General features: G+C 40.6%; 1 long non-coding RNA gene across 1 annotated transcript; it reads left to right on the forward strand.

The window, feature by feature from the left end:
- The first annotated feature begins 4,286 nt into the window (after positions 1 to 4,286).
- LOC141017442 (uncharacterized) lies at positions 4,287 to 5,669 on the forward strand. Its single transcript, XR_012180644.1, has 3 exons — positions 4,287 to 4,921; positions 5,046 to 5,339; positions 5,589 to 5,669. It is a non-coding gene; the product is annotated as an uncharacterized lncRNA (long non-coding RNA).
- Positions 5,670 to 20,261: the final 14,592 nt, after the last annotated feature.

The following is a 20,261-nucleotide window of genomic DNA, read 5'->3' on the forward strand; positions in this document are numbered from 1 at the left end:
GGTTTATATTTCTTTTCAATACTTAGTATACTCCCAGTGTCCTAGCAGTGAGTGGTTGGTGTCCCAGCCGTGGTATGACTGTCTGTCCTCTTGTCTCTTCTTGCCTGTGTTCTTAGAGTTTTAGTTATAATAAAATAAATGGCATGTATGACCCACACTGGCTGTTGCGGCCTCTTCATTGAAGCCCCTGTGTACTCTGTACCTTCTTAAAGGTTACACAGGTTTTTAGTGATGGCTGCCTTAGCATCTTTGATGGTTGAGCTGTCCTCTTCACTGGGTGTCATGGATTTTAATATCATCTCCTGCAGAGGGATGATCATGGACACTGAAGGGGATGTTTCCGTGCTCATAAGTATTGTCACATTCTTCAGAGGTTTGAGAATCTTAGTTAGGTCCTCTGCCAGTTTTGCCTCACTGTCAGTCAAAACAGCAATGTCTTTGACATTTTTCTTAACATCCTTGTCCATCGGAGCAGAATAGATGGCAGCCTGCTGTTCCAAATAACGCTCCAGCATGTCATACGTTGTGTTCCAATGGGTTGGGACATCATGTATTAGTGTATAAAGACTTGTTAACCCTCTAGGCGCCAGAGTTTATGTAGGAAAATATTCCGTTTGGATTGTAAGATTTCAAAAGGCTGTAGCTTGGAAGTGGTGAGAGATAAATCCATAGTGTAAATGAGAAAAATATTCATAATGACCTAAAGTTTGTGATGGGAGTAAATTTAATCATCTAATTTGCATATTGTGACGTCACCAGGGCCCAGTATTTCAAAACTTGTAATCTGGATCAGAGTAATCCGGATAATGAAATCCTCCTTTTCTCAGTCATGGATCACGGTGATCCTGCTGACTTTATCTGAGTATTTCAAAACACTGGCAGGGTGGATCACCGTGATCCCGACCTGGCCGGATACGGATCCAAATCTCAAGTCTCCGCCTCCGGGATCTGAAACATGGCGGACTACTTCACGAAAGGAGTAGCTGAGAGCGCGATATTCACGTCAAAAGTGTAAATTTACCGTCGTCTAATGTGTAGCGGTTTTAAGACCATACGAACGCCAACCAACATATCATGCAAGCCAACTATTTGAATTGTCACCTTATTAAAACCAGGCCGTAGCGATCTCTAATTGAGCCGCGGCCGTGCTAACGGGAGCTAACCCGGCTCCATTGACTTGTGTGTTAAGCAGCTAGCGGGCTATCATTAGCATCACGTCATTGACAACACAGCAGACTTATAAATAGGCTACATGTGTACAGACCTGCTGCAGTACTTAGAAAACATAACGCTACACAGTATGAGTATTAACTATACGGTTTGTTTAGAAGTGTCAGAATGCTATAGCTGGTGATGATATCATGTTTTTGTTTACATAAACACAATTTGGAAATCTTTGGAAATGCTTTAATTGTATTGATACATTTAAGGTTTTCAAGTAATTGGAGTTTGAATAAAGTGCTTGAAACTGCTCAAAATTGTAATAGCATTACTTTCATGGTATATACCTTGGTCAGTGACACAATTAGAAACATTTTTTCATCCTAATTTCTCTCCCGTATATAGAAGGCTCTCACTTAACATAATTATGGTCATTTATAAAAGGATCTGATTTGATGAAGTAAAATAATCAGTGTGTACACAAACACTTATTGAAATACATTGCTGCATGTTTTAAAATCACATTCAAGCTATATCCAAACATTTTAAAAGTGCATTATTAGAGACGGAGACGGAAGAGGCATGCTGGTGATGAGGATGCCTATGAAAAGCTCCTCAAAATGGAGACCGAGAGGGCGGTCAAACAAATTGAACTGCCCAACGAACAAATAAAGCTGATGCTGCTTCAGCAAAGAAAAAACGGAATTGAAACTAAAGCTATTGGAGAAACAGCTCACTTCTAACCTCTGAGATGGGTTAGGTCCCTGTTTTAGTTAGTGGCCACATTATTTGAAATGTCTTTGTTTAATTGGAATTTAACTTTGTTTGGATCCTGCATTCCTGTTGTCTTTCTCTGATGTTTTGGTACATGCAAGTTACAATGTTTGGTGAACTAGAATTTGAGAAATAGGTCTGTAATTGTTACTTTTATTTACAGCAGTTTCAGAAAGTGTGGTCAAAAATATTTTACTATGCTTTAAATTTCTTACAATTACTTTAATTATTTGTTAAAAGTAAAACACTAACACTTTAGATAAAGTGTAATGAACATCTTGAGTAACAATATCTAGGAGAAGTGGAGCTGAGACTTTGTCAATCCAAGTCAAATCCACCTCTGAGGTGGGATTCAAGTGATCCTGAAATTTTGGTATCAAGTTGATCCAGATATCTGCCTTGCGTTTTGAAATACCCAAATCCAGCCTTTTATCTGGATTCAAGGGAGGATTGGATTACCAGAGCTGAATCCTGATCTTCAGGATCAGGATTCTCTGGATCTGTGTTGAAATACCCAGTTTTCAGATCAGATCTAGATTTAATCCAATCCGACCAGGATAATCCTGTCAGATCACTTTTGAAATACTGGGCCCAGGTGACTGAAAGTAACTTTCAGTAAAACTGATTTTTGAACATATTTACACAGAAAAAAAATATTTATATTGTCATCTCATCCTCAAAATAAAGGAACAGGAGTTTGATTGGAGTAAATTTACTAATCTAATTTGTATATCGCCAGGTAAAATTCAGTGAAACGGAATTCTGAACATATTTACACAGTAGATTTTTTTTCATTTCATTTCATTTTTTCATAGATTTTTTTCATCCTCTCATCCTCAGAATAAATGAACAGGAATCTGATAGGAGTAAATTTCCTAATCTAACTTGTAAAAAGAAAAGAAAACTCTCGCCGTGATCAGTGTGTGTTGCTTGTGTGACAGTGTGTGCAGCTGCAGAATCATCAGTCACTCGTCTCTGACGAGCGATCGTCATCAGAGGGCAAATCGTCCCCTTCTGAATCGCGATCAGCAAAGATCTGTGCAAGCACCTCATCCGCACTGTAAAGTCTTTTGGGCATTTTGTTTTTTATTACAAAAATCGCTATCTGTCTCTCGGTCTGTCCAGCACACTTCTGCCACCGCTCCGCGGCTCTCTCCTCTCCCACTCTGCCGCTTAGCCGCTGCCGCTCCGACAGTGTCGGGTTTCAAACTTTTTTTTCTCAGGTATTTTGCATAGAAACACACCCACAAATGATATCAGGATTGAAGCTGAATCTATTGGCTATCTAGTGATAGCATCAGTAACTGCACAAGGCAGTAGATTTAAAGATATGGGCTGTTTTAATGAGCAATGTTGCCTGTCGCAATAATGCGACTTTGGTGCCTAGAGGGTTAAGATGGCGCTGTGTGAGTGGCAGCCTGTTACAGCAGCTCTCGCTCACCTTTGAGCTTTTTCTTCTGTTTGTATTACTTTTCGTACTTTTTAACTGTTTTAATTTACTTCTTTTTGGAGCTCTTTCTCCAGGCAGTATGGAGACCAGAGTCGTTTTTATCTGCTCTGGTCATATTACTGCTTTTTTCGCTGGTTTCCACCGTGTCCGGGGTGCCTGTACGCGGCCCTATTGTTTACAGTAGGGATCAGCTGTTGGCCCTCAGTAGTGCCGCCGCATGAGCGGCCTGATGTCCCGCGCGAGCTGAAGAGGAGGAGACGCGGGTGCCGTGCCGGAGCTGCTTGCCGTAGCAGGAGGAGACGCTACAGACCCGTCCTCCTGTCTGTCATCATGGGGAATGTGAGATCTCTCCCCAACAAGATGGACGAGCTAACGGCACTGACCCGGCATCAGAGGGACTACTGTGAGTGCAGCATCATGGTGCTCACTGAGACGTGGCTAACGGCGCTGACCCCGGACATGGACGCTAACCTGGACGGTTTCCAAATGCGGCGGGCAGAGAGCGGTAAGAGGAAAGGAGGAGGGCTGGCTGTGTTTGTTAATGACAGATGGTGTAACTCTGGGCACATCACTGTTAAAGAACAGGGGCCGTATTCCTAAAGATTCTTAGTGCAAAGAGTTGCTCCTAGTGGCCAAATTCTAAGAAAATTCTTAGAATCATGTTTTCTTAGAATTTCCCCTAAAAGTGAAGAGTAGATCCTAGTAAAGATAAAAGCTATTCCTAAAGAATCCTAGCTCTTAAGAGAACTCCTAAGGTGAGATCTGTTAAGAGCAGGGAAGAGGACTTTTAAGCGGCTTAGGAGTTCCCTAAGCATAGGACAAAATGGCGGACTGAAGAGGCAGGAGAGATATTCTCCAAACACTGGATGACAGTGAATTAATGAAACGCTACAGACTGGATCATGCAGGAATCATGTTTGTGGTTGATCTCATTAGAGATGCACTTACTTCTCCAACCCAACGCCACAATGCAATACCACCCGAAATGAAAGTCATCACAACACTGAGGTATTTGGCAACAGGGAAAATGCAACAATGCAGCAGTGATGACTTGGGTCTGTCACAACCCTCCATCAGCAGGGTCATCAATCAAACACTGACAGCATTGTCACAACCTCATATTGTGACACAATTTGTTTCATTTCCGCTGGATGCCCGCACTTTACAAGCTCACAAAAGGGCATTTATGGACATCGCAGGATTCCTGGGTGTTGTGGGTGTAATCGATGGGACACATGTCTGAATAATTGCACCATCAGAAGATGAAGCCGTCTTCGTGAACAGGAAGAGATTTCACAGCATCAATGTTCAACTTGTTTTCAATGCTGACTATAAGATTTTGGACATTGTTGCTAAATGGCCAGGCTCAACACATGATGCCAGAATGTTCTCTGAGAGTGGCCTCAGACAGCTTTTCGAGGGACATTATGTGCCAGCCAATTGCCACTTGTTAGGGGACAGTGGCTACCCATGCAAACCATGGCTCCTAACGCCTTACCTCCAGCCACGCCAAGGGCCGCAACTAAACTACAACAGGTAACCCAAACAATATAGAATTATGCATGGAAATAAAATGTAAACAGCATGTTGGAGTATCCTAGTAGTTTAAATATTTCCCTCAAATAATGTACATTTTGATTATGTCTGTATTAACTTGTAGGGCCGAAAAGACAACAAGGGCAGTAGTGGAGCGTGGCATTGGCCAACTGAAGAGGCACTTTCATGTTCTCCACGGAGAGGTGCGGCTGACCCCTGATAAAGTCTGCAAAGTTATCATAGCCTGTGCAATACTACACAACACTTGCAAGGCTAGACAGATTGCAGAACCTCTTGAGGGTGATGGTGATGAAGACAGTGATGATGATGATGATCATGGTGAAGAAAATATTCACTTTCCACAGGGGAACTTGGCCCAAAGTGGACTGCCTTACAGACCCCACAATTTACATTTCAGGCAAGTTACAGTATATGTAATTTGAAAACTTGTGACTGCATTGAACTAATGTACCACATAGTTTACTACACATCACCTACAATAGTTAAATACACGACACATATTACTCACAAAGACGCAATATCTATTTGTCATTGGATTTATTTTTTAGGAGCTCAATTTTCAGTCGATAGTACTCCCCCTGTAGGCATAGAACTTTTTTCTGCTGTCTGAAGACATCATTGTCAACTCCAATCTTCTGTCCTGCAGGGATGGTGTCGGTGCAGCAGCAGCAGCGGGCAGGCTGAACTCTGATGTTTCAGGCTGAGGGTCGTACACCTGCAATGTTGAGGGGCCCGGTTCCTCTGATGGCTCCATGCTACAGAAAGGGAAATACATTTAGTTTAATTGATTTAGTAGAATGAGCATGCACAAGAGATATGAGAAATGGCTTATGCAATGAATAAACTCTGTTCTTGATATTTTGTTTACCTGCCTGTTGATATATGAAAACTCATTTGTCCTACCTTTGTTGCATTTCAATGGCCTGCATCATTGAAGAGTCCCATTTTCTTACTTACTCTTATCTAATTTTTATTTTTATTTTATTACACGAGATATTGCTCCACGGGCACTAATAGTCGCTTAAAGACTTGTTGAGCCAGCCTACTTGACACTAAGTTGTTCCCCATTACCATCACTTAATGTGTGGTTGTGTTTACGAAGGGTATTGTAGCCGCCGTGTTCAGTTAGGTGGCAGGGGTTGGGAACCTACCAGACCTATTTTATTTGGTTGTATTTTTGACTATCTTCCATGTTTTAAACTCTGTCTTGTTGAGGATTTGGGATGTACTTACAGAATATTGACCATCATGACTCCTAATGGCTAATACAAGTAATTTAGGAATGATTTCAGGGTGCATAGTTAACTTTGTAAGTTGGAATGTGAAGTCTCTGAACCATCCTGTTAAACACAGGAGGGTATTAACACATCTTAGTCATCTTAAAGCTGACATTGCATTCCTCCAGGAGACTCATCTCCACACTACTGACCAACATAGATTGAGAAGGTGGATGGATAGGTCAATCATATCACTCCAACTTTGGTTCTAAAGCAAGGGGAGCAGCAATCCTTATTAGAAAGAATATTCCTTTTGTAATGTCTGGCACTGTATCAGACCCTACGGGGCAATATATTATTGTAGTAGGTCGACTGTACGGACTCCCAGTTATTTTAGCTAACATTTATGCCCCTAATTGGGATGATCATACCTTTTTTATTAACACCTTCTCTCGAATCCCTAACATGGATTCACATCACCTCATTCTAGGTGGGGATACAAATTGTGTACTTTCCCCAAATTTAGACCGTAGCTCCTCTAAAACTTTATCCGAATCAAAGTCGGCACAAACGATCCAGCTCTTTCTTCGGGCTTATGGTGTAGTTGATGTCTGGCGTTTCCTCAACCCTACATCTAGGGGCTATTCCTTTTTTTCCCCAGTCCACAAAATGTTCTCACGGATAGATTATTTATTTATTGATAAGAAACTCCTTCTAATGGTAACTGCCTGTGAATATCAGTCTATAGTTATTTCTGATCATGCTCCATTGAATATGAAGTTATGCATTCCCAGTGCAGATTCCAGCTATCGTCCATGGAGACTTAACCCATTACTTCTCTCAGAAGATACTTTTGTAAATTTTATTAACGCAGAAATTAAATTCTTTCTCGCCCACAATCAGACACCGGGAATGTCATTCTCCACAGTGTGGGAATCGCTGAAGACATACTTAAGGGGACAGGTTATCTCTTACTGTGCAATGCGGAAGAAAGCCAACAAGCACCTTAAGCAGCTGACAGATGATATTCTTAAACTGGATATGAGGTATAGCCACTCGCCCTCGGACAATATACTCAAACAACACCTATTGCTTAAAACAGAGTTTGACCTCCTCTCGACGCGCCAAGCAGAGAACCTCATTTTAAAGTCCAGACATAGTTCATACGAGCATGGAGAAAAGGCAGGGAAAATTTTAGCACATCAGTTACGTCAGAAGACTGCCAATCAGTATATATCGGAGATAAGTGATGAAAAAGATCTAAAACACACAGAACATCTGGAAATAAATTCTTGATTTTTTCACTATTATTCCTGCCTCTACACCTCTGAATCACCAGAGAATGTGTCCGCATTAGATGAGTTCTTTTGCAATTTCGATGTTCCCAGAATAGATCCTGAGCTAGCCAAGGTGCTAGAGGATGATATCTCCGTTGAAGAGGTCACAGAGGTGATTTGGAAGATGCAACGTGGCAAATCTCCGGGGCCTGATGGCTATCCATCAGAGTTTTTTAAGACATTTTCAGTAACACTTGCCCCTCTCCTTTTATCAGTCTTCAAGGAATCACTCTCTTCAAATTCACTCCCTCCAACAAAGCGAGAGGCAACCATTTCCCTTATTTTAAAGAAAGATAAAAATCCCCTTCACTGTAGTTCATATCATCCGATTTCCCTTTTAAATACAGATGTAAAGCTCCTTGCAAAGCTCTTGGCCCAAAGTCTTGAGGTAGCTCTTCCTTCGATTATTTCAGCTGATCAGACAGGCTTCATGAAAGACCGATATTACATTCATTTTTTAATATTAGGTGCCTTCTTAATATCCTTTATAGTCCCTCTCCATCCGACAATCCAGAGATTTTACTATCTCTTGATGCTGAAAAAGCTTTGACAGAGTGGAGTGGGACTACCTTTTTTACACTCTTGAAAAATTTGTGGCAGCAGTACGTACCAACAATAACCTCTCTCCCTACTTTAAACTGCAAAGAGGCACCAGACAAGGCTGCCCAATGTCTCCGCTCTTATTTGCAATTGCCATAGAACCACTAGCATTAGCTATTCGACAAGATATTAATATCAAGGGAATCGATAGAGGGGGATTAGAGTGTAAAGTATCACTTTATGCAGATGATTTGCTGCTGTATATTTCAGATCCTTTGTTAAGTCTCCCTAAACTGCTGGGCACATTGAAAAATGTTGGCAAAATATCAGGTTATAAAATAAATCTTCAAAAAAGTGAATTAATGCCGATCAACGTATCTGCAGAAAACATCTCTCTCAATTCAACCCCTTTTAAAATAAACACAAAAAAATTTAAATATCTGGGAATTTGGTTTACACATAATTACAAACACCTATATAAGGCTAATTTTCTGCCCCTGTTAGATGGTCTGAAACAGGACATTAAACGTTGGGATCTGTTGCCCCTTTCCCTGAGTGGAAGGATCAATACCATCAAAATTAATGTATTACCTAAGTTCCTTTATCTGTTTCAGAACCTATCCATATTTCTGACCAAATTCTTCTTCAGCTCCATAGACAAACTCATATCAACCTTTATCTGGAACAAAAAAAACCCACGTATACGGAAATGCATATTGCACAGACCACGTCTTCAGGGTGGCATGGCACTTCCCAATATTTTGTTTTATTATTGGGCAGCCAACATTAGAGCACTGATGTTTTGGATGTCAGATATAGACAACTCAAACACCCCTAAATGGTTAACCTTGGAACGTACCTCCTGTGGACCCTCCTCCTTACCAGCTTTATTGTGCAATGAACTCCCACTAGCAAAGCCCATCTCGTATTATACCCTTAACCCTGTTGTGGCTCACAGTAAAAATCTGGAATCAGTTCAGGAGATCATTTACTCTCAACAGCCTCTCCCTTTTTGGTCCGATAACAAAAATCATATGTTTCCTCCTTCGGTGTCGGATGGAGCCTTTGGTGTGTGGTCCAGGAGTGGGATACATTCATTACAGGATCTATATGTTGACAATAACTTTGCATCTTTTGAACAACTAGTAGATAGATTTAATATTCCTAGATCCCACTTCTTTAGATATCTACAATTGCGAAATTGTATAGCCTCACATTCCAACTACTTCCCTTTATATCCCTGTGTATCTTTGTTAGACTCCATCTTCAAGCTGGGGAAAAACTTAAAGCAGATTATAGGGAAGATATATGGCCTTCTCAATCTATTTAACTTGTCAACTTTAGATTATCTCAAACACAAATGGGAAGAGAATTTAAATGAACAGATCCCAGATGCAGTATGGCAGAAAGTTATTAGGAGGATTCACACATCATCTATTTGTCAAAGGCATACAGTTGTACAATTCAAGATAGTGCACCCTCTCCACTGGTCAAAGGTTAGGCTGTCTAAAATTAGACCGGAGTTAAAGCCTACCTGCAATAGATGCAAGCAAGCTCATGCAACTCTATTAGACACATTTTGGACATGTCCAAAACTACACCACTTCTGGCAGTCAATTTTTTATACTGTCTCTAAAATATTAATAGAGCCGATAGATCCATCCCCTCTTACTGCTCTATTTGGTGTCACTCCGCAGGCTATGAATTTAAGTAATTCTAAGTCCAATGTGGTGGCCAGTAGTGTACAAACTGGCCAGACGTCTGATTCTGTTCAGATGGAAAGACCCTTTTCCTCCTTCATATTCCCACTGGATTAGAGAGACTATGCAACATCTGAAGCTAGAAAAAATAAGATACTCTCTACAAGGGTCTGTTTTGAAATTCTATGCAACCTGGCAGCCTTTCTTGGCTTTTGTGGATCAAATGGAAGCAGAGAATGTAACCCTGTAACACCGTGTCCTAACTGGATGCGACACGGGCGAGCGACAGCTGAATGAATTGAATGTGCTAACTGGCCGCGCGCGACGCAGCGTGACGCGATGCGCCGTTTAGAGCCCGACGCCCGGTTTCTATATTTCTGTCGCTCGCATTGACAGCGCCATGGACGAGGAGCAGCTGATTCAGTTGGTTGAAATGAGGAGCTACCTGTACGATACCTCCTCATTTCACTACAAAAATGTCAATAAGGTGGCAGCTGCCTGGAGGGAGATCGCCAGGGAGCTAAAAGTCTCTGGTAAGTTATGTTTGTGTGTTTTCTGCTAGGTTGCTACGTTACTAGCTAGCTTATTTTTACAAAGTGGAGATGGTGATATGATACAATATCAATACCCGCAACATTGTTACACCGTGTTATAGTATCCGGAGAAGGCGGATTTGTTCTTCATGCTATAGCCTAACTGAAAGTTGATATAAACCCTTGCTACATTAGGTTTTCTGTCAGTCTAGTTACTGTTTAACTACCGTTAAACAACCTTTGGTTGAACGGTTTAACGGTAGGGTTAAACAAGTTGTGCCCCTGAAATAATCCTCTCCATGTCTGTTTTGGTTTTGTTGTTTTTGTGCAACGTTTATTTTTTCACTTAACATCATCATCTGTCTGTACTGTGTACAGTGTAACATTGATGTTAATATTTCTCAAATTTATTTATCACTATTTTTAATAGACTGATCATTACTGACCCAAATATTTAACATTTTAATGCTTTGACTAATGGGCTCTGTGCACAGCTCCACTATTATATAATACATGTGAACTTAGCTATCTGGAATTGTCTGTTCTTCATAATAATCTTAGTTAAAAATGTCGCTATTTGAGTTAAAACTTGTGTTTGTCTTGTTTCTGTAGGATCAGAGTCCAGGCCCAGAGAAGGATGTGGAGAGTGTGGCCAGAAACCTGATCACACTCATCCAACAAAATCTTGGGAGCATCTGCAAACCCCTCACCAAGAGCAGCACTGACTTCAATCCTCCACACAGGGCAGTTGCCATCTTCAACCCTTCATCCAGGACAGCCACCACTATGCAAACATCAGTGTCATCAGAAATGCAAAGGTAGTTTAATAGTTTAAAGTTGCAGTTCTGTACACGCACACGCACAATTTGGAAATCTAATACATATTACATTGGAGTGGCCTTGTAGAGTTGTATCAATAAATAGAACTGAGTGATATGTAAAAATATGACCCATGGTAATTGTAAATATTGTTTTAATCCCTTATTGTTTGTCACAGATCGTTTCCAGGTCTTTTCAGGGGAAAGAGGAGGTTTGCAACCCCACCACTTGCAAATTGCAGTGTTTTCAGTTTTATGTCCTTCCCTGTCCTGCAACTGTGACTCCAAAAGGAGACTAGGAGCTAAGGTTTTGCCAGGCAGGGCTAGTTATGAGAAGGGTCTCATTGCCAGAGGATGCAGCTCATGATCAGGTCAGGTGCAGTAGTGTTTTATACCAATCACTTTACTGTATATTAGTCATAAGTTCAGATGCAGTTTCCATAGCATAACAGACTGTAATTTTATGGTATTTAAAAAAACAGCAGACCTTGTGCAAGGACCACTATTATGAACAGCTTTGTATTAAGTGTCAGGCTTGAGTGATTTAAGAGAACCTGTTACATCTACCAATGTTCTTCGATTTCAGTTTTTCTCTCACAAACAAAATTCTTGCCATGTACAGACAGTCTCCCTTTTCCAAGTGATTTTGTTCTGAATTATCTATAATGTGTCACAGAAATAAACAAAAATGTGCAGTAATGGGTGTAAATACAAAGTGCTGCAGCCAATATTCACATTGTACCAGCCAGCCTCAAAATTCCCTACAACACCTGTGTATTTCCTACTGTGACAAGCCAAAATGTACACTGTGAAAAAGACCTGTAGTGCAGCAGGTAGCCTTATATTAGGCTAATGACTGGTTGTCATATGCAAACCTATTCATGTACACGTGGCAATCATCAAGTTGAAGTGATTTTAAGCAAACCTCAAAAAAGACATAGACATTAAATGAGTTTTGTCATCATCAACCATTAAGTTGACGATCAATGTTTGCCATGTTACTGTCTTTCTGTAGATATCTGCAGTACTTTACCACGAGTACCCTAAACTCCAGAGCCTGAAACGCTCCTGGATGTTTTACAAGGCTGCGGGTAAACACATCCACTGAAGTAATATATAGCACTTTTGGTTTTTAGACTTTGAAGTCTATTTATTGTCATACTGTAGTGCATTGCTGTTGTTCACATCAGAAACCTAAATGTGCATAATGTTTGTACAGTTTTATTTGGCAGTATTATTTTTTAAATTCCCAAGCTACTTTTTGTGCTTCCATTACAATTGTGTAATTTATTCTTGCTGCACCCTAAGTCATGTCATCAGCAAACTTCAGTGTTGACTGTGATTTTTATGTTTCAGGGGGAAGTGGACGAAGGCGGCTGACAGTTGTCAGCCCCCAGGTGGAAGACTACACCACCGCTCAATTGAAGAGGGCATCAAACGGTGGAAAAAACATGCTATACATAGCCCCATTACAGAGTGAATTAGATGTTACCCCCCCTTGCCACAAATGCCTCAGAATTTTCTAAAATGCCAAAGGCAACCTGTGGCAATTGTACAGACAACAAAGACTGTGAAGTAAGTTGCATTCTTACATTTCATTTGGCCTTCATGATGACATTGAGTATTTGAGTAACCTATTTTAATTGTTGTGTAACCAGGACCGGGACTCTAACTCAGATGTTGAGTGTGTCTCCGTGTATAACTCGTCAGCTGATGATACTGATGCCGTCACGGCCACAACATCCACATCCTCTAAAGATGTAAATACATCTTCAGTAAAACTAGCTTGAAAATCCCATACTGTCTTTCTTTCTTCTCAGTAATTATTGTTATTGGTTGTGGAGTTTGTGGAGTATGCTCTTGCCTGTTTTATATACAATGGAATCCACTTATAGTGATCACGTTTGTCTGGGTCAATTTGATCACTAAACAGATTATTATGATTACCAAATTGTTATTGTTCTTCATTTATCATGCAGATTACCAACTGATTGGCATTTGTATATTTATTACATGAATATAAAGTAATGAAACAGACAGCTTCACTGTTTACGGAATTTTATTGACTGTTTAAAATACAGTACAGCTGTTTCAAACGCTGGAGCAGCTGCTTGATATGCGTTGTCTGTACTGTCTGTCTGTACTGTGTTTAATTCATGTGTATATGTTAGCTTCGTGACGACTATGTTTTTCATTGAGAGAGAATGACTTTCTTTTCTCCCCGTCATGATCAGGCAGCAGCGTGTCTCAGGTAACGAGCTGGAAGCAGACATGTTGCGAGGCAACGCGACTGCTGAGGCTGCATCGTGCAGCAGTCGCTTGTATAAAGTTTTAAAAAATAAAATAATGGTGGTTTTAATGTGTTTTCCATATGTTTTCATGTACGAGAAGACCCAAAATGATTACTGAAAGTGGACTACTTGATTACTATAAGCAAATTATTTAAAAAGCATTTGTAAAGTAATTATTCTGTCCTAAGCTTCTTGATCCATATAACTGGTAATTATTTGATCATGGATCTGTCACACTCAGGCATACACTGACTCCAGTGTGTGTCAGTCTTTCTCTTGTTCCACAGCTGGAGAGCAGATAAACTTTTAACATTATTTTTGGGGAAAATAGCTGAATAACACCTATTGTTTTCTATCTATTCTGTGAAGATGAACACATGTTCCACAGCCGCATTGTCCTCCATGGCTTCCTGCCCCATCTGTAGCCAGTTGAATCCTACGCACAGTCTGGAGATGTATGCAAGTTTCTGTGTAGAGAGGTACTTGTCTAATAGTTACTTATCACAGGTGTTAAGATAAGAGAAAATTACTTTATTCATCCTCAAAGGGAAATTCAAAAAATTATGAGTATCAAGAATGTTTGCCGAACCCACTTTTTTTTTTGGCAGTATCTCTGATGTCAATGGGAATACTATAGCACCATCTCCACCAAGAACAGCAGCAAGCACATCAGGAGGTATGTCAGAGGAAGGGAACATGTCCCACTCTGTCCCTCCAGCATGCACCTACATTTAAACTTATTGTGTTCTCTATTTTTGATTTGTTGTAAAAATAGGTTTATATACTGTATATATAATTAATGTAAATCAATCTTGGTGTTGTGTTTGTGTTGTTATTTGTTATGTTCTGTCCGAATGTTTGGACAAGTTGTGTTTTGATGCTTTGGTAACATTGTTGTTTCATGCCAATAAAACCCCTTTGAATTGAATTGAATTGAATTGAATTTGAATTGAGAGAGAGAGAGAGAGAGAGAGAGAGAGAGAGAGAGAGTTTGCTGACAACAAACAAGAAAACAATACATGGGTCACACCATGCCTACCTTAGTTGAATAAACCCAAACAGAACATATAATGTTGCATTTTACTAATTTATTGAGCAGTTCATAATTCACATACTAAATAAAAATACAACTGCCATATCACACATTTGAACACATTTGCAAGAAAACACTGCCCAGAAACTAATTAGGGCTAACTATTCAAATCATCTAACACATTGAGTCCAGGAACCTTATATGTTGCTATGTAAGAACAAAAGTGCATCAACATTTTCTAGATTTCGGGTGGAACGCCTCTCCTCAATCAGTCTCCCAGCAACACTGAAACTACGCTCAGAAGGAGTACTTGTTGCTGGGATTGCCAGCAGCCTCTTGGCAACTAGCACTAGCCCACCTGACCTCTCCTGCCAGAAGTCGAGAAGAGACTGGAAGCGTGTCAACTTAGAGTCACTCATGTATTGTAGCACCAACTGGCGGCCCCATGACTCCGCATCGCCACTATCCTCCTCCCTCTCCTCCTCTTCAACACAACTTGCAAAGAAGTTATGCACCTCTGTGGCCCCTGCCTCTGGGGGTGGACCTTCAGGAAAAAGACAGATTCTTATAGAACATTTCCATTTGCATTATAGTTCTTTGTAGTCTAACATACTTATTTTTCCAATATAGGTATTACCTATATTAGACATTACCTATTAGGTAATGCACACACCTGTGTGTGTGTGTGTGTGTGTGTGTGTGTGTGTGTGTGTGTTGCTGATGCACATTATATCCTGTTATGGCTGTGCAATCAAAACATATGGTTATAATGGCAGTCAATGTGGCAAAAACATCCACGAAGAGTAAATTAAGGTGAAAAAGTTCAAATCTGATACTACACAAAAACTAATGCATCAAAACTAATTTCTTTTACTAATCTTTGACATATCCAAGACTGTGATAACACATAAAAAATCTTCAGTATAGAAGCGTTAGTATAGCAAGCTGTTTTTAATAACAAAATAACATAATAACAAAATTGATTTATAAATTTAACCTACCGGTTGACGGGGTGGATCAGCCGCCTTCACAGAAGCTGCAGTTGGGCTGGAGGATGGCTGTGTACCAGCACGCACAAGTCTCCTCGTTGCTGGTTCTATTTGAGTCCAGAAAGCAAGCAGGTGACGATAGCTGGCAAACCTGAAACATCAATAGAAATTAGGCCTATTACTTTGTAATTTATCAAAGAATAATCCAGTAGCCTATACGTGACTTCAGTACAATTGATAAAAAAGAACAATCCAAAAGTTGTTGTGTTTTGAATTACTCTTGCTTCTTGATTTTATGTTTCTATGTTATGTCTATGAGATATCCTCTATAAAACTCTCCAGGTTTTTTAATCTCACCTGCACATCATGTTTAATGTATTTTAATTATTTTGCTAGCTTGGTTATAATATTGTGCAAATTAATAATAAATAAAATAAATAAATACAAAATTTACATGACTGCTTCTATCTTAATGGGTCTTATGCCCCACCCCCTTGCACTGTATACACAACACTCAGGCTCATAGAAAGAATCTTTATCAGATTTATTGCTGGACACATACCTGGTGTAAAATCGTATGTCGTCATCTGAAGCCTTATATCTCTCTAAACCGAATGACTGCGTCAGTGACATCTCCTCCAGTCTCCTTTGCAGCTCGTTTATCTGTTTTTGTTGTGCTTCGATTTTCTCACATGCCACATCCAGCGCTGATGGCTCTGGGCGTGCGTTATAGTCATGGCGCTTGAGCCATGTACTCACATCCATCTCCTCCTCTGCATCATCCTCTGGACGCTGCACCCTCTCCCAAACACTCGGTCTCGCTGGCGGCAGTGTGTAGTCATTCCACTCAAACAACACCGGTACAGCCCCCTCTCTCAGTTGTCGTCGCCCGCCCGGAATGATATCGGTTTCCACGAAATGCCTGCTGCAGACCGTGATGCTCCTCTTTATGAGAAGATTCTCTCCATAACTTCCTCAGTTTGGTTTGGCATAACGCCTATTAAACTTCACTTTCAGTTTATAAGATGAAAGAAAAACACCATTGTTCTTAAAAGACATGGTATATTTAAAATTGTAAAATCTTAACTATACTCTTCTAACACTATAAAATAAGTGTGTAAAGTACATTTCAGAGGATACACACATTGGAGGATAATTCCAGCCATTTTCAACCTCGAACAAACTTCACCATCATCTGGCATCTACCAAGCAATTTGAGCAAAAATATTAAATTGGCCACTGAATTAGTTGTGATGTGAGAGTGTGCCTGCCTTCATGTGTGTTTGTGTTTACTTTAGCAGTTGGCCAAATTCAGATATTTTTTTTTTTCCTTCAGTGGTGAGACATATTTGGCTTTAGAGGATCTAACTATCTGTTGCCTCCATACATTGTACTGCTACTGGGAAAAACACTTGCCAACTCAAGTGCAAAAAAATAAATTCATAGGATTGTCATTTATCATTTGAAATACTGTTCAAACATGTTAAGATGCCTTTAAAATATTCTATCTGTAACTATATGTTTCAGTTCCAAATTGGAGTGCAGTTAGATTTACTACTGGAATTTGGACTTGCCACCTTATCTCAATCTATCCGTATATAGTATTAAAAACGGCAGCAGTTGCAGATATTCTCTGTGTCTCTTGGGTACTGTAAACGTCATATGACGTCCCTGGTGCTGGAAGAACAACAGATTTCGCAGCTGTGCAGTGCCCCAGAGAACATCTGCAACAACAGCAGGCATTTTTCACACTACATGCAGATTGACTGAGATAGATTGAAAATTGGCTAATCTCTCCTTTAAGAAAAGTGACAGCCCTAGTGGCTCAATTGTAAAGATCTAGGTTGGGTTGGGTTTATCAGTATGGTGGCATATGATAGAAAGTTGTCTATAGGTAGATGGCAATATGGAGCTAAAAAAAAGGGAAGAATTTGTTGGTCCATATGCAATTTGAACATCCACTGGTTTGAAGTAGAGCAACTCTTGAACATTGAACACCTTAAGTGCCTGGAATGGTTTAAACAAAATTTTAAACGCATGGTAATGTTCATCAAAACAAATGGTTTCTACACCTGAGCCAGTAAGTATAACTTGTTCATCTTTCACAATATGAGTCCTGATTTTACAAAATACTGGTATCTCATCAGCTACCTCAACACTTGCTAATAAGCCAGGGTGATATTCCGTGCCATAGTGCTTTACAGCAATTTCAGGGCCTTCTTTCAGTTTCCTAAGCTGCACTAGCTTTGCTGGACCAATAGTTAATTTGCACAGGCTAAAAGATTCCCAATACAAGGCCATGTATCTTTGGTGCTTTTTGGCCAATGTCTTTGTGATATTTTTGAAACTCTTAAGTTGGGTCTTGAAAAAGTTATTGCTTTGCCTCGTAACGCCTCATGTGCAGAATTTGTCCAATATTCCTTATACATCGAGGATATTGCGTCATGAAATGATGCTTAGGCAAGAGGTTTTTAGCAATAAACACACACTTAAAAAGCTGATGATGCTCAACAAAAATGTGTTTCAGAAAAATGGTCATACCATCCGTTAGGACTGGAAAAAACACAATATTCCATATTCACCATCTGCAGAAGCAACATTAAGAGATGCCAGTACTCATCATCTCTCTGCACTAGATCACCAAATATCAATGGCATGTTACGCAACAAACACCAGGACTGTATGGCGTTCAGGCCCAAATCGTTACTTCCATCAAATAACTCAGTGTAGTCATAGTTAAATGACTCTATTCTACCAGCCAGTTCTTTGGCAGTTAAGAAGTTCTCCTGCACATACTCCAATACAAGTTTTAGCTCAAATTGAACAGGACTTTTGAACGTGGGAACTGTAATCCCATCAGTTTCGGGGTGTGTAACTGTATCCATCAGTTTAACCAGTTTTTCAGTAAAATATTTTTTACACCAGAATCATGTTGATGAAGATTCTCAGTCATCCAGGTAACCATGGTAATTCTAACCCCTCGATTCCACCAGATACGTGTCCGCTGCGTTATGGCTCCGCCACAGCAGCGGAGCTGTTAGGTTTCACTCTAGTCTATGTGTTAACTTCCACCAGGTCCGCTGCGCTGCGTCTCTGCTCCGTCCCCGCTCCGGCAGTCCGCAGCCTTGCGGAGCAGATACGCAGGACTTCTATTTCTGGCGGATGCTGAAGCAAAATGCAGCAATTCAGCCAAATTCAGCAGACAGGAAGTCAGACATGAAACAACAACATGACATCCGGTAATTTTCAAAATAAAACACTCCATGTTAATGACAGCACAAAAACCTAAAAAAAGAGACAAATACAAGCTCTTCTTCTAATCCTTCGGTCGGGAACGCTTCGCGTTGTTGTGTTTGTAACACATATGTATAACTGCAGTTGTGCGTGATTATGTAATTATCGCGGAAATTCCTCAGTTTCATAACTCCAGCTGTCCAGCGGTGTTGCGCTGTGGCGGACTCAAAACGCAGCTGGTGGGGGTTCCCAGACGACGAACAAAGGAGCAAAATCGGACCGGAGCCGTAACGCAGCGGACATGCATCCAGTGGAATCTTTGGGTAAGTGCTGTATCGTAGGCAACTGGACTTGTTTCAGTTTCTTGAAGACCATCACCTCTCATCCAAGAGGCATCTTCAGTTCTAACTACCTGGAGGGGAGTTGGAGGCTTTTAAACTCTGAGTAGGAGTGTCCTTACAGAGTGTATGCTCTGAATGTGTAAGCTCTGAGTTCCATAGTTGTTAGGAAAGTCAGAACTCACACGTGTCCGTAAGTTAAATGTGACTCCTGCTACTCTGTGCTGCAGCTCTGTTGCTGGCCCTGCCGCTGCACGGAGTAGACACCTCCTGTCATTGCAGCCGTCATTGTACTATTGACTTATTAAAAAGCAAGATGACTGCCAAGTAATGTAATTGGTGTAAGCCCGATCACAGTGTAACACCAGGATAACAGACTAGTGCAAGGTTTAAATTTTATTAGGAATGACAAATACTGTCCAGAATATTCTCTAGAATAACCTCAAAGGTACGGCATGCTCAAAAAATATGCTGAAAGCATAACATTCATTCATTCATTCATTTTTGAATGTAACATTCCTTAGTAATACTAAAACAATGTAGAGTTCAACTTTACACTTTGTAAAGGTTAACCAAACAATGCTAATCGGCCTGCAAGCTGTAGCCACCCATTTAGCGATCACTGTTGAAGGTTTGTCTCATGTAGAGTTGTTCAAGCGTCTCAGTCGCAAACTATCCAGCATGGTCTGCCTTTGGCGAGGGGGGGGAGGGCCCTCTGCATCAGTTGTGTGCTTGGCCAGCAAGAGGTATTTGAGACTCGGCGTACTCCGGTGGTAACTCAGTTCACATCGACAGAATATGTAAATAAATTTGTTCTTGTCAAGAGAACCATCTGGCAGGACTTAGAAGCTGAACTTGCCTTTAAAAAGACCCTTTTCTTTATCCATTTCTGCTCAAGGAGGTTTTTTCTGCTTGCCATCCACAACGTTACTGCTGCATTGCTTCCTGATTTCCCAAACTACGGGGCGGGCCGAGGGTCATAATGTGCTTTCATGCGTTAATCACGCGTAAAAAAAATCTACAGTGTTGAGAGGAATTTGCGTAACTTTGACAGCCCTAATAAAAATGTATGTTGCACCTTGAAAAGGGAAATATTAAGTGTTTTTATACTGGACAGCAACCTGCCAATTTGGCTGTCCTTTTTGTGGCTAGGTCCGCAAATTGAGACAGACCGCGGTATATTGGGGGTCTGTTTTGGTCCACCAATATGACGCCTCGGAGGGTACACTTTTTGCCACCTCCATTGCTATGTAAATCCAAGTCGTCGATGTCCCGGCAATTGCGTGACA

Source organism: Pagrus major, chromosome 21 (genome assembly GCF_040436345.1).
Source record: "Pagrus major chromosome 21, Pma_NU_1.0".
Classification (NCBI taxonomy): domain Eukaryota; kingdom Metazoa; phylum Chordata; class Actinopteri; order Spariformes; family Sparidae; genus Pagrus; species Pagrus major.